Genomic DNA, 15,262 nt, shown 5'->3' on the forward strand with positions numbered 1-15,262 from the left:
CACAGGAACTACACAGGAGTGTGCTCCAGAAACTCATGAATACAAAGACCTCAGTCAAGGATCACGGCTCATTTTTGACGGTAGATGTGGGGAGAAAGAACACCTGCTGCCCAGCCTCGACCGTGCTCACAAACTTTTTGGGCTGAATAATGTGTTACTGAATTTGAGCTGCAACTTGGGCACATGCTTTATTTATAATTGTAAGTGCATTCTGTTGAGGTTTAATTTTTGTGACAGGAGCATCGTGCCAGAATGAATCCTGCCCTGCATATTTATCCAAGAAAATGCCACAGTTTGTTGCAACACCTCTATTCAATGGGAGAACTTTCTACTGCCTAATCAGTAAGTGCTACCTTGTTGGGTAAATGTATAGTGCCTTTCCTACACTACAGCTGAGGGCCAGAAGAGTTGTCTCCAGTGACCTTGTATGTCTGTAACTTTGCCACTGCGTCAAAAGGTGCAGGGTCCCTTGAGTGAGCTGTCCATCACAGTGGGTAAAGGGCGGGAAGACTTTGCATACCACTAGTGTATGTGGGGCAGGGCCAAACCGGCAGGGCTTCTATGCGAGTTCACATGCCTCTTGTTTATAAAGGGTCAAAGAGCGATCAGAGCAGCAGATGAGGAGAAAGAGCCTCCTGGTCCCAGGAACTACACAGGGATTGCCCTAGAGAAACTCATGGATGCAAAGACCTCCATCAAGGATCACAGCTCATTTTTGACGGTAGATGTGGGGAGAAAGCACACCTGCCTATCCTCGACCGTGCTCACACACTTTTTGGGCTGATTAATGCATTACTGAATTTGAGTGGCAACTCAGGCACCCTCTTTATTTATATCTGTAAGTGTTTCCTGTTGAGGTTTACATTTTGTGACTGGAGCATCGAGCCATGTACGAATCCTGCCCTGCATATTTATCCAAGAAGATGCCACTGTTTTGTGCAATACCTCTACTCACAAATTCCGCTACACCGCGGATTGCAGAATTTTCAGCAATTCCACGTTCTAAGCGGAACACAGAATTGCCGACATTTCGCAAATTCCACGAGTGGAGCAGAATTTGTTGCCCATCCCTGGGGACAGTACATTTCACCCCTCCAAAATCCATCGCTTTCTCTACCGTTGCACTGACTGGAGTGGGAATAGTACATTTCACCACACCAAAATCCAACACATTCACAACTGTTGCACAGATTGAAGTGGAAAAAGTAAATTTTACCCATGCAATGTCCAACACTTTCCTTACTGTTGTGCTGTTTGGAGTAAGAATCGTAAATGTGTTCCCTCTGAAATCCAGTGATTTTCCTACTGTTGCAAGTGGGAATAGTACATTTTAACTGGCCGAAGTCCAAAAGCTTCTCTACAGTTGCATAAAGTGTGACTATTATATTTAATATTCTTAGGGGCTTATTACGAGTGCAGCAGTTCAAAGGGCCAGCGTACTCACTGTGACATTGCGACAACCATCATACTGCGGGTCCACCCGCATTATTACAAAAGTGGCGGTAGGACCACCACTGGACCGCTGCAGACGCTGGGTGTTGAACTAGGCCCTTTTTGCCGGGTTATTCCCAAACATTTTGTTTCGTCCTCCAATTTTTTCCTGACCTGGTTTTGTTGGCTTTTTGGACTCTGGGCCCTTTACCACTGCTAATCAGTGCTCAAGTGCATATGATCTCTGTGTAAATTGTGTTTATTTATTGGTGTTTCCAGGATTGGCATATCTGATTTACTGGTAAGCCCCTGGTAAAGTGTGCCAGGGCTTATAAATCGAATGCTACTATTGTGCCTGCAGCACTGATTGTGCCACCCACATGAGTAGCCCTGTAAAGATATCTCAGGCCTGCTATAGCTGTGGCTGTGCACAGTTTTAAACTGCCATGTTGACCTGGCAAGTGCACCCACTTGCCAGGCCTAACCTTTACTTTGCTTACATGTAAGGCACCCCTATGGTAGACCCATGGTACCATCATAGGCAGGGTGCAGTGTATGTGAAATGTAGGACATGTACTGTTGTGTGTGACATGTCCTGATAGTGAAATATTGCCAATTTTGTTTTTCACTTTTGAAAGGCTATCTGCCCCAGTAACATCTTACAAGTATAAATTCCCATTGAGACAAGATAGAGAAATAACGTTTAGGCTCTCTGAACTGAGAACTTAATAGCACGTCTTTTAGTAAAGATGTTTTTTAAATTGTGTGTTTGAAAAAGCCACTTTTTGAAAGTAGACATTTTCTTGTTTAACCATTCTGTGTGCCTCTGCCTGTTTGTGACTGACCATCTAGTTTTGGAGTGACAGGGACTGGGAATGTGCATTCACTGTAGACAGCCAATGAGGGCGTTGAAGTGTGCTTGGCCCTTCCTGGATGATTCAGATCTGAGCTGAATCGGGCTTGGGCACATTTAGAGTAGTGGGAGATTTCCTTGCACCTGAATAGGGCCTGTCTCCCTTGCACAACGCTGTCTCCACCCCCTGTGGTCATACTGCACCAGTGAGGACAGAACGGGGTTGAATTAGGGTCAGAGACCCTTGCACAAAGAGAACAAAGACAAAATGGGGTATAAGTAGTAGAACTTAAACCCTAGAACTTTAGAGTACTTCTGGACTCAAGATGAACCTTTGCCAAAGAGAAGAGCTGAGGAGCTTTGAGGAGGAGTACTGTCAATTTGCTGTGTGGGGTTGGACTGCAGTTGCTGTTTCTGCTAAGGAGAGGACCAAGACTGGAACTTTGCTTTGAACATGTTTGAAGAAGATCTCCAAGGGCCTCTGTGTGCTGGCCTCAGGGAAACAAAGCCTACACACTCAGCTCCCCTGAACTCTGCTGCTGAGAGTTCTGACCCGCCAAGAGGTGCCTGGTCCAGTTCTGGCTCTCTGAAGGTTGTTCCTCCTGTTGCGAACTGGAGGAAACCTAAAGAACTGAAGAAATCAATGCAATGCTCTTTTTGCAAGAAGAATCTCCACTCACCGCTGCACTGCTGCCAAACCTACGCAGTACCTGTCACCGCTGCAAGAACTGATGCATCGAGGTATCACAGCTGAAGAAACTGAGGCAGCAGCGCTCAGTGCCACCGCATCGATCACCGCACCATCCAGGATTTTCACACTTTCCCCTACAGACCGGATTCAAAGATTTGCTTCTCCTGCGTGAAGCCGAAATGTCGCATTTCATCCCCATGGACTCAGGAACTGACACATCTCTTTGTTTCTCGATGCTTCCCATCTCTGCGGCTGTTTGGGCTTGTGAATTTTGACGCATCTACAGATCCTTTGTAAGAAATCATGCATCCATAGTTTCCTATGAACCCAGTTGCTTAAAAATATTTTAAAGTCATATTCTTGGGGGCGCTAGAGGGCGAACCGCAAGATGCCTGCTCTGGAGTGAGGCTCTGCCCGGCCGTGCTATAATCCGCCAATTATCTGCTGCTATGATGCTCATCTAACCTTACTGGACGCATGCATGGTCCTGTGACCCCCTGCTACTACTGTTGGTGGTGACCGGCCCTGAATATCGGCTGGGAAGGTGTCAGCGAGCTCTTACCATATTGCTGCTGTGGTGCGGAAAATGGCGGCTGCTGTAATGCTGTAGGCCCTTCTGGAGCTGTAGGCTTTGGTGCGTCCGCCTGGGGCTCCCCGTCCCCTGTTTTGCAGCCCTGGGTGTGTCGCTTTGGGTTGGCTGCTGACTGCTTTGCGGTGTGTCTGCGGAATCGGCAGGGGCACGGCGGATAATCACTTGCTGCAGGCGACCGGGCCGTGGTGCCTGACCGGGTGGTGAGAGCTGGCCCCGGGAGGCTGCGGTGGCCCCTGCGGCAAAGATACAAGCTGCGGTCCTGGGCGTTCCAAGCGCATGGGTGAGGTGGAGCATAGGGTATCGGCAATGGAGGATGGCCTGAGCTCAGCTGCGGATAAGACACTAAATATGGAAAAAGTGTCATCCCTCATTCAGGCAAAAAATGAGGACTTGAAAGCACGCTATGTGGAAAGTTGACTAAAAAACTTTCCTTTCTTTCTGGTGTACCAACATGCACCCTATTCACCACATTACCGACCAGGCAAGCCAGTTTATTTTTAATATGAGTATCCTCCTTGTACCTATTATACCCCCTCCCTTGCCTGTCTTTTCGTTGTACTGACACATACAGAGAATGATGGCCAGCCATCATGCATCTTATGGGTTTTCGTCCTGTCCATTAATAACAAAACAGAGTCAGTAAGATGGTTGCCCCGCCAATTTTTTTTCTTCTCTCTCCTCCCTAACACTATCAAAGAACGAACAGCTCTCGCTCATCAATGATCTCTGAGCTTGCGGGGGCAGCCACGGGCTGGGTCAATAACCAAAGTAAACTAATCAAATACACAAGACAGACACGAAGAATCTAGTCACACACGGCCCATTCTTCTTCCTTCCAGCTGTACACATATACCATTGTGGAACATCACCGCCCTCGTGTGGAAGTAAGGAGCACACAATGCCTCATTCTCTTTACCTTTCAGATAAAAATGACCCTGTGACAATGCCTCAGTTCTCTGTCCCCAGATACTAGTAACTCTCTAACTTGTCACCACAATCACCCTGATGCCATGTGTTTGTCTATGTCTAACAAATGTGATTCAAGTTATCCTTTAAATGAAACCAAGCCTGCTATGTCTTCTGTATGATTGTATCACAGATAATTAAATCATGCCCAGGGACCTCCTTCCTTTGATTGTGAAAGTAATGTATATAAGTGCTGTCATGTTTCAAGTAAAGCAGACTACTCCTGAACCCGCTTGGTTAAGGAGCTCTCCCTTAACTCGAGTTCTGGAATAAAGCCCTTTGACTCGAATACCACGGACTCTGCTCCACATTTTATGTATTACCCTTTTGGTATCTATAGAAATTCCGGCAGTGTAAATAATTTATTTACCACATTAATTGGCGCCTGAACAGGGACGCTCCCTCTTCCCCACGCGCAGGCGATGTAGGTCCGGTCCCTGTCCCTTCCATACTTTCAACGGACTTCAAGTGCACAACAGCGGGGTGTTCCGGCTAACTCCCTCGGGACGAGGAGGAGACGGACTGCGACTGATCATCCACACGAGGCGGTGGAGAAGACAGCGAAGTGTCCCGACCCGGAGCCCGACCAGTGAGAGCGCCAAGTCCGAGGTCTTTGGAGCCCCGATATTCCTGCGCAATCATCAAGTGTCCGATGACCAGGTCTTCGAGTTTTGCTTCTCGGTGAGTACAACTGAGAATGTATAAAGACGGGTTCCATTTGGGAACACGGTAAAGACGAGTCTCATTCGTGGGACCGGTATGGTTGCACTATATTTTAGTATATAAAATATTTTTGTATGTTTCTAGTTTTAACAATAATTGATCGAGTTTAAAACATGCCTCTGTTTTCAAAATTATGTAAGATAAGCACCAAAAAGAGAATACTAGAGAAACCTGTTAAAGTCCCGCCTGGAGACACGCCCGAACATTTCATGTATAACAAACATGGACTAGGGGCCATATTGTTTTTAGACCTCCGGGTAGACTATACAAAGAATTTAGAAACAATGTATAGGTGGCCTGACACAGGTACATGGGACATGAAATGTATCATGAGAGTGGAGGAAAAGTTATGGAAAAAAATGTGAGGCCCTCACTGACAGAAGCTATTGAATTATGGTGGAAGGAGGCACATAGGAGGGCCCAGAAGGAACTTGGGAAAGTTGAGAAAAGTAAGAGAATGTCGGAACAGGCCAAAGAAAAGCAACTGCAGAAGGAAGGTGATAAAGTCTTAGCTGAACAGACCGACAGAGAGAGAGGTGCCCTTGTTACAGGCATTTATCCAGTTTTTTCAGAAGAAATTATAGAAAGTCACCCCAAAACACCAGTGAAAATAGCTCCCACCATCCCGACAACTTTCTCCCCACCTATCTGTCAGAAACACCCCCGCTTATGTTAACAAGCCTAGGGCACGCCCACCTACACATGCGCCTGAGCTAGTAGCCAGCGGTTCCACCACCGATTTGGGAGTGCCCGGGAACGGGACTGAGGATAAGGATGATGTCCCGCCTCTTGAGTGCTCGTATGACCCCGAGCCTGGTAATGGCTCAATGGCCACGATATCAGAGAGGTTAAGACAAGCCCTTGGTCAACTCCAACAGGTCCCTGGTATAACGAAACATTTGGATGGTGTCGGGATTGGCAGTAGCGCAAGCAAGAGGAACACCACTAACCTTGTTCTTGTGCCAAGCGGAGACGAGGTCTGACGCTGAGTCCCTCAATTCCTCCCGACACGACCCCCAACAGAGAAGTAGAAATGCTCTGCGTGGATTCGTGCCCAGGGGGAAAAAAGGGAAAGGGATAAATGAAGGAAGATGCTGTATTCCCAATATTCCTCTCAAGGGCGTAGTAAACACTCTGTGCTGGGTCTGTAATACCTTCAAGGCTGCAAGTAGGATGATAAAGCACAATATTACCCTTATGCTCAAGTATGCTCTTCACACTAATTACTTATTCGTCCTTTTCTCCCTCTCACCAAGGTTTCTCAGCCCACTGCATAAATAGAAGTATAAGTACGAACTTCCACTCCTTAGATACAATCCAGTTAGTGCCCAATCATTAGAGAGGTAATGACATCAAACGAATGCGTCCAAACATGAAGCTCCGTCTGCAAATACGGCAATGTACTTAAACAAAACAATAGTCTCTTGAAGAAAAGAACATTTCTTCTTCCCTTTTTCCCAGGCGTTGTTCTTGACACAACACGGGGACTTAATTCGCCACCAGCGATATCCTTTAACATCCGGAAGTTATATAGTGGCTTTGCACTTCACAGATCAAGTCTCAAAGAAAAAGAGAGCAAGCAATTTCCAAAGCATCCGCTCCTGCTTCTCTCTCCAAACAAAAACCTCACTATCACTGAAAGCACTCACACCGGACGCATCTGTCTCTCAGACGCGTTACAGAGTTTAAATGCCTTTTATTTACTCACGTGCTGCCAAACGCGTCTCCGCGCATTGAACAAGCGCCGCGGCTTCTCCACCTTCGCGAAGATTAAACAATGCTCCAGAAAAAAGGTTCAAAGGTGAAAGAGGCGAGCCCGCACTCCTTCGACTTCACACAGGGAATCGTCTCGAAAACCCTCCGATAATCCAGGACTTGTAAACAGGAACACTCCCACGAGGCTTGAATCTTCACTCTGGTATCCGGCGGGGAGCACCATCCGCCATTCCAATCTGCAAAACAGGTTAATTGACAAGCACCTTACTCTTGCAAAGGAGGGGCTTAAGACCAATGAGAATGCCCCAAGGCAGTCTGATAGTTGTAGTTCTAAGGGCTTTTCCCGTTTTCACTGCATAACAGGAATTCAGTCCCCTCGTCCTCGTGATCGCTACAGATGGAGTTTATGAATTTATACGAACGGGGGAAAGTCCGGATACTCTGGCCCAGGTCATGAAGAACAGAAAAGTTCCTATCAGGGGACTACTCTTACGGTTCATCATAAATTTTTTGATCCGGGAACTAGACCCCGGTAATGGGAACGTAGACTCCGAATTAATAGACCTTAGTGACCAAATACACAGGGGGGCACATGATCTAGGCCATCAGATCGACAAAGTAACTAAACGATTGGTTAAGAAAATTGTCACTATTCGCTCTGAGAAAGTTACACAGGAAGACAACTCAGAGGAAGATGAGGGTCCGACACTAGGTAGGATGAATTTCCTTGGTGTAGCGTGGCATTGTCATGGCTCCAAGTGCCGACCCTCGCGAGTGTTACAAAAGATTAAAAGACTAGATCCTTCCCCGAGGACTTTTTCCAGTCCACGGAAAGAGCCTTGGATGAATGGATTGACGATGAGCCACCTCTTACCCAACAAGAAAAAGAATTGGCCCGGTCTGCCACCCATTGGATATCACAGCACCGGGTATATGGCCCAGATATAGTAGCACAAATGCTTCTGGCTCTTCCCCAAACAGAACAGTGTCTAGCAGGTATCTATATTGTCTAACACCTGGCTACCTTATAGGAGAATAACTCCCACTGACCACATAAGCTATACAAATTGTTACAAGAAGTAATGACAGATAAATGGATGTCTCGGGGACCGGAATTGATCAATACCATTCTGGACCTGCGCCTCCGTTACCACCAATTTTTCTCAGCCACATCAGATCATGAAACTTATAGGATAGGCCAATACACATTGCGAGAAGTCCACCCTATACCACAGCTAGATGGCACCTTGCGACGAATACATGTGTATACTCCCCTCACCAAGTTAGAAATATTGGAAATGAAAAAAATGGTGCCCTCACACGAAAAAGATCCTGGAGGATTCCATAGAAAATTGAAGGACATCCTCCAAATGGGTAGTTTCACATATTCAGATATAATAATACTCCTTAAAGTAATTCTACCTACAGGTATATTCTAACAAACTAAAGGAAAAGGACTTCGAGGTGGGTGGTAAAAAGATTACGTGGGCTGCCCTAGAAAGAGAAGAGACAGACAGAAAGCCAGGTGAAGGTCTGGGTGAACGTGTAAAAGAGTTGTCCAGTCTCCTCATACAGGTCTTGCCTCTATTATTAACAACAAAAAAGGAAGATTGGGATGCCATTTCTGCCTGTAAACAAAAGCCAGATGAGGATACGGGTGATTATTACACCAGGTTGGAGAAATGTTTCGCTATAAACAGTGGACTCGCACCTGGTAGCGAGGCATATCCCCACCTTTTTGTATCTAAATTGGTAGACAACGCCTTACCTCAGATCAGAAATAGGGTGTTAAAAATTGAGAGCACCTGGCAAGCAAATAGTCCTTCACAAATGTTACAAATGTTACAGTACCACCACAACAGAATAAGGGAAGAACAGGAACAAGAGAAGAAAAGAGTAAAAGACACAAAAATGAAGGTATTGGTTGCACAGACGGCACCAGTAAACACGGGCCCCAAAGGTAATGTGGCAGCCGATAGAGGTACTTGCAATTACTGCAAGCAGCAGGGCCATTTCGTGAGGGAATGTCCAGTCCTGAAACACAACATAGCGACAGGAAAAACGAAAGCACGCCCTCACACTCCCAGACTAGGTAACACTCAGCAGCCTCAGACTATGGCGTCCCCGCAGGTTCAGGCGCCTGCTGCCGCTGCCACACAGAGGTACCAGCACGCAGAGTCAGATTACCCCGAGTTTGCACCAAATTCATGAAATAGCCTTGAGAGAGAAAGTAACTTGCCCCTCATCCCAGTTCCAGTGGATCAAAGCGGCCCCTATGTACAAGCCCACTTACTGGGACAAGACAGAAAATTTCTCATAGACACAGGGGCAAGTAGGACTACCATAAGTCATAAGGAAGTCCCAGAGGTTCCTCTCATTGGCTCACATAATATATCTCTGGGCTTTTCAGGCAAACCAATAATAAACAAAGTATCTGAACAAGTCTCTTTAGGAGTTGGTCCTCTGACACGTACTACTGACCTAGTCCTTACAGAAACGTGTCCAGAGAATTTACTAGGAATTAAGACACTTAAAGAACTAGGAGCAGTAATATGCTGTTCACCGGAGGGAATAAAACTGTTTCTACGAGATTTCAAAGGACATTTCACCGTCAAAGAATTCGACCCCAGACTTAATGACATCCCACAATATCTGTGGGCAAAAAGCTCGACTGACGTAGGATACATGGACATTACACCACACCAGGTCACACTCAAGGAGTCCTACCCCGTATATGACAGTATAAGATTCTACCCGAGGCTGAACAAGCCTTACTAAACAACATTCAAGAACTTTTAGAACATGGGGTGGTGGTGGAGACGGATTCCAATGTTTGCATTTCTCCAGTCCTTCCGGTCCTTAAACGGACTGACCATCAGGCACCCCCAGTCTACAGACTGGTGGTTGACCTTCGAGAACTGAACAAATGTGTGGTCCCACAATATCCAGTGGTCCCAGATATTTCCTGACTATTGACTGCCATTGACCCCGAAGCTGCAATTTTTACAGTCATAGACTTGAAAAATGCATTCTTCAGCATTCCTATACATCCCGACAGCCAATATCTTTTCAGGTTCAGTTTAAAAGGACGAAGTTTCAAGTTCACTAGAGCTCCCCAAGGCTATACGGAAAGTCCAAGCATTTACAGCCAAGCAATAAAAAGACAACTTGACAGTATTAGTATGCCTACCAACACAGCATTAATACAGTATGTAGATGACATTCTCATCACAGCAAGGACAGAACAAGATTGTGAAAAGGCATCTCTCACAGTTCTACATTTTCTGACAGACAAAGGTCACAAGGTGTCCCCCTCAAAATTACAGTTCTGTGCACAGGAAGTGGCTTACTTAGGGCACTTGCTGTCCAAGGAGGGTAGGCAACTGACACAAGAACGAATCCAATTGATTTAAAAAATTTCACAACCAAAAACACAAAAAGAAGTGCGTGCATTCATTGGTCTCACCTCATATTGTAGACAATGGATCCCTCAGTATGCCCACATAGTCAAGCCACTCATACAGTTGACTACATTGGAGGCAGCCACTCCTACAGCTCTCCCTTGGACGTCAGAACACTCCCAAGCATTTAAAGCCCTAAAACTAGCTCTATGTCAAGCACCAGTTTTAGCCACTCCAAATTACAGCAAGCATTTTACCCTGTTCGTGATAGAACGTGATGGAACAGCACTATCCGTCCTCACACAATACCAAGCAGGAAGAAACAGGCCCTGTGCTTATTTTTCTAGTACATTAGCCTTGCCTGCATGCCTGAAATCCTTTGCGGCTACAGCCTTGGCCATAAGACAAAGCGATTCAATAGTGCTAGGACATCCCCTGATAGTACAAGTGCCACATGCAGTGGAAGTCCTTCTAAACAGAACACAGACACAACACCTGACTATAGCAAGACTGACAGGTTACTAACTAACGCTATTTCAGCCACACATAGAGATAAGGCGATGCAACATATTGAATCCCGCTACCCTTTTGCCCTCAAGCTCAGATGACACAACACAACATGACTGTGTGGAGATGATCGACGTAGTAACAAAACCAAGACAAGACCTAACAGATGTTGCACTCCCAGATCCTGATGTAACACTTTATGTAGATGGATCATGCATGAGAACAAACACTGGAGAGTTAGTGGCAGCTTATGCAGTAACCACGGACTGTAAGATTATAGAGACATAAAGAATAGACACCCTGTCAGCCCAAGCAGCAGAGCTCATCGCTCTGACACAAGCCTGCATATGGGCAAAACAGCTGAAGGTTAACATCTACACTGACTCCCAATATGCTTTTGGTGTAGTTCACAATTTCGGGGTGTTATGGAGGGAAAGAGGTTTCCTTACCTCACATGGGGCCAAGATACAACATGGCCCCCTGATTCAGGCTCTACTAGATGCCATACATCTACCTACAGCCATAGCTATCCTGAAGTGTAAAGCACACACCAAAGCTACAGACACCATATCCAAAGGAAATGACTTAGCAGACCGGACTGCCAAACAGACAGCTCAGACTCCAGTTAACACAACAGATTCTCAGGCACCAACACAGACTGTCACTATGGTAGTAAGGGATCCCTTGAAAGATGTACAAGACATACAGACACATGCCACCGCAGACGAAATAAAGAAATGGACTGAACAAGGAGGGGTCCAGACTGAGCAGGGTTGGATGACCAAAGACCAAACAGTAAGGTTTCTCCCTGACTCAATGGTACAAGTAATAATTAACACAGTCCATAGCCCCGCTCACCTAGGCGAAAAAGGTATGCTAGACAGCCTACGGAAAATCTGGTTTAACAAACATCGAAGGGCTGCAGCCAAACAAAAGGTAAAAACTTGCATGATATGTTGCCGATTCAATCCCGGTAAAGAAATACCAGTAGAACGGGGTGGGTTTCAGCCACCTGACCCCCTCTTCGAAGTTCTCCAAATGGATTACATCCAAATGGACAGATGTAGAGGATACAAGTATGTACTGGTGGTAGTATGTACACTGACACAATGGACTGAAGCATACCCCGTCCCGGACTATGGTGCCCAGATAACAGCTAAACAATTAGTGAGAGAATTTTTCCCCCAGTATGGGTTACCAAGGGTCATCTATTCAGACAATGAGCAGCCTTTCTCTTCTAAACTAATGGAGGCTGTTTCTCTTCTACTGGGGTATTCCTGAATATTTCACTGTGTCCGACACCCTCAAGCAGCTGGCCTAGTAGAGAGACATAACCAAACATTGAAAACAAAGCTGGCCAAAATATGCGCAGACAACGGGATAGACTGGATCACAGCTCTCCCGGTCGCTCTCTTTTACATGCGGATGGTAACACATCACCCTGATGCCATGTGTTTGTCTATGTCTAACAAATGTGATTCAAGTTATCCTTTAAACGAAACCAAGCCTGCTAGGTCTTCTGTATAATTGTATCACGGATAATTAAATCATGCCCAGGGAACTCCTTCCTTTGATTGTGAAAGTAATGTATATAAGTGCTGTCATGTTTCAAGTAAAGCAGACTACTCCTGAACCCGCTTGGTGAAGGAGCTCTCCCTTAACTCGAGTTCTGGAATAAAGCCCTTTGACTCGAATACCACGGACTCTGCTCCTCATTTTATGTATTACCCTTTTGGTATCTATAGAAATTCCCGCAGTGTAAATAATTTATTTACCACAGCTCCAGGAGCAATAATATTCACATTACGGAGTTGCTGGAGTCCACAAATGTGGGTAAAATGGAGACTTACATCGAAACCCTTGTCTTTGACATCTTTGGCACAGATCAACTCTCCAGCATGTTCATTGTGGAGCGCGCCCACCGTTCCCTTGCTGCCAAGCCGGTCATGGGGGCACCACCTCGCCTGATCATAGCTAGGGTATTGAATTACAGGGACTGTGACACCATATTGAGAAAGGCACTATAAGTCATCAAGGTAACACGCTGGCCTTCTTCCCTGACTTTACAGTGGCTGTTCAATTGGCACGGCCGGAGTTTGGTTCTGTGAAGATGTTTCTACAAGTCAAGGAGATCCCCTATGCTATGTTGTACCCGGCTCATCTGCATATTGGTCAAGACGGAGACTGTAACATCTTTTCATTCCCGAAATCCGCGGTGGAGTACACCAAGCAATTGAAGCTCAGAAGACACGAGTCTAGCACTGCACCTGACGAAGAGGAGTAAAGGTGGGATCCATCAACAGACCTGAACCTACACACTTTTATGACTGATCAGATTCCCTCCACAGTGCTGAAGGGTTATCTGAGCTGCATCGGTCAAGGTTGCGATGCAGGCAGCGTCAATCACGAACAATACTTATACCTATTACTGATGGTGTTGCCCTACGAGTACTGTGTTCCTATATGTTTGTATAATTGTTTGAATCATGGGGTGTTTCTAGTAGGGGTAAGTGCCCCTCATCATGGGTTCATTTTACGCACCCAGTTTGGGTCTTGTTCACTATAGCTCTCTTGCATAACTTTGCCGCCTAGTGGTTTGCTCCATTTTATCCAAGTGGGTACTGTGATTTGTAATTTTTTTTTTTACAGTGGAGCACAATAGATCTGCATGGCCACCTCGTACCAAATGGTAGGTTAGTAGTACTCTGTGCCCCCTCACATGGATGTACCCTGATTATCTACAGTTTTTGTTGAAGCTTGGGTGGGTGTAAGGGTGGGGCATTGGGATGGCTTTGGCATGTTTGGGTTGCTGAAGTGGGAGGATGCTTTGGGGAGTAGGGTTGGGGAAGGCAGAATGATGATGCAACCGGCTTGGACAGTATCTATGTGGGTATGTAATGGATATTTGGGGGATCATCGCTCGATATATCTCCTTTAATGTTTATCTATGGTTGGACTTTGAACTATGAACAGTACCATCAAGTTCCTCACCTGGAACGTTTGTGGCCTAAACACACCTAAGAAGATTAGATCAGTGTTTGCGTATTTAGTGCAAATCGCCCTGTTGCAAGAGACACACTTAACAACTGAATTAGCGACCAAAATAGGCACACGCTGGGCGAGTGCTAGGGCTCCATCCTCGTATTCCACGTATGCTAGGGGTGTGCTTACTCTGGTTAGAAAGGGCGTACCCTTTACTGTGATTAGCTCAGACGCGGATGACTGTGGGCGAGTGGTGATTGTACATTGGCAGCTGGGGGGTGAGTGCGTACTCGTTGTGAACGTGTATGGTCCAAACGTGGATGACCCTACATTTTATTCTGATGTGTGGTGTGGAATATCGCTGTTCTCCCCCAGCTGCAATTATATGGGGAGGAATTTTAATTTGTGCGTGGATGCTACAATGGATAGGGCGGACAGTGGCGAGATGTGGATCAAAAGTGCTGCCGACGTGCTACTGGGACTGCTAGATACTGTTTTTTTACATGACATTTGGCGCAGGCTCCATCCTGCTGGTCGGGGGAGCACATTTGCTCTGGCTGCGCAGGGTCCTGGTCCCGAATTGACCTTTGGTTTGTCTCGTAGACGGTCTGTAGTTGGACTGTTACTGTAACACATGAGGCGCGCACTCTGTCTGACCATTCCCCTGTAATTCTTGCGCAGCAAATCCCTGCGTATCGGAAACCGCCCTTCACGTGGAGGCTCCAACCCTAAGAACTTAAAGACCCTGTTTTCAAACAGTCTATAGCCGAGGCAATTAAAAACTATTTTAGGGAGAATGAGGGGACTGTTGATAGAGCGGGGTGTTAAGGGAAGCGTTTAAGGTCACCTTAAGAGGAGCTTGTTTTGGGGCCCAGTCCAGGATCTTGTGTGACATTCGACATAGGATACAAAAATTAGCCTCTGACATTTCTCTACTGAAACGGGACTATGAGTCTGATCCTTCCACTGCTAAATTGGCTGCGATAAGGGAGCTTGTCACTGAGCACAATGACACAGTAGACCAGGAACTGTTACACTGCTCTCGGCATAGAATAGCACAGTATTATGGTGAGGGCGGCCGCTCTGGCCGTTCTCTTGTGCAGAAGCTATCAGAACCACAAAGTCAGGAGACTATTATCGAACTCGTGGATGGGGATGAGGTGGCCTAGCATTCAACAGCTGAACTCTGCGATATTGTTTTACAATTCTATACTAGTCTCTATGCCTCCAGAGAGTCTCCATCGACTGAGGAGATTGATGCGTATCTTGATGACGTGGGACTTGGATGGTTGCCCAATGCTCATCGGGAGTACCTCTTGCAACCGTTTGATGAGGAGGACGTTAAGGAGGCCATAATGTCTCTGCCAACCTGTAAAGCTGCGGGACCAGACGGGCTGCCC

The sequence above is a fragment of the Lissotriton vulgaris genome, chromosome 8 (genome assembly GCF_964263255.1).
Source record: "Lissotriton vulgaris chromosome 8, aLisVul1.2, whole genome shotgun sequence".
NCBI classification, from domain to species: Eukaryota; Metazoa; Chordata; class Amphibia; order Caudata; family Salamandridae; genus Lissotriton; species Lissotriton vulgaris.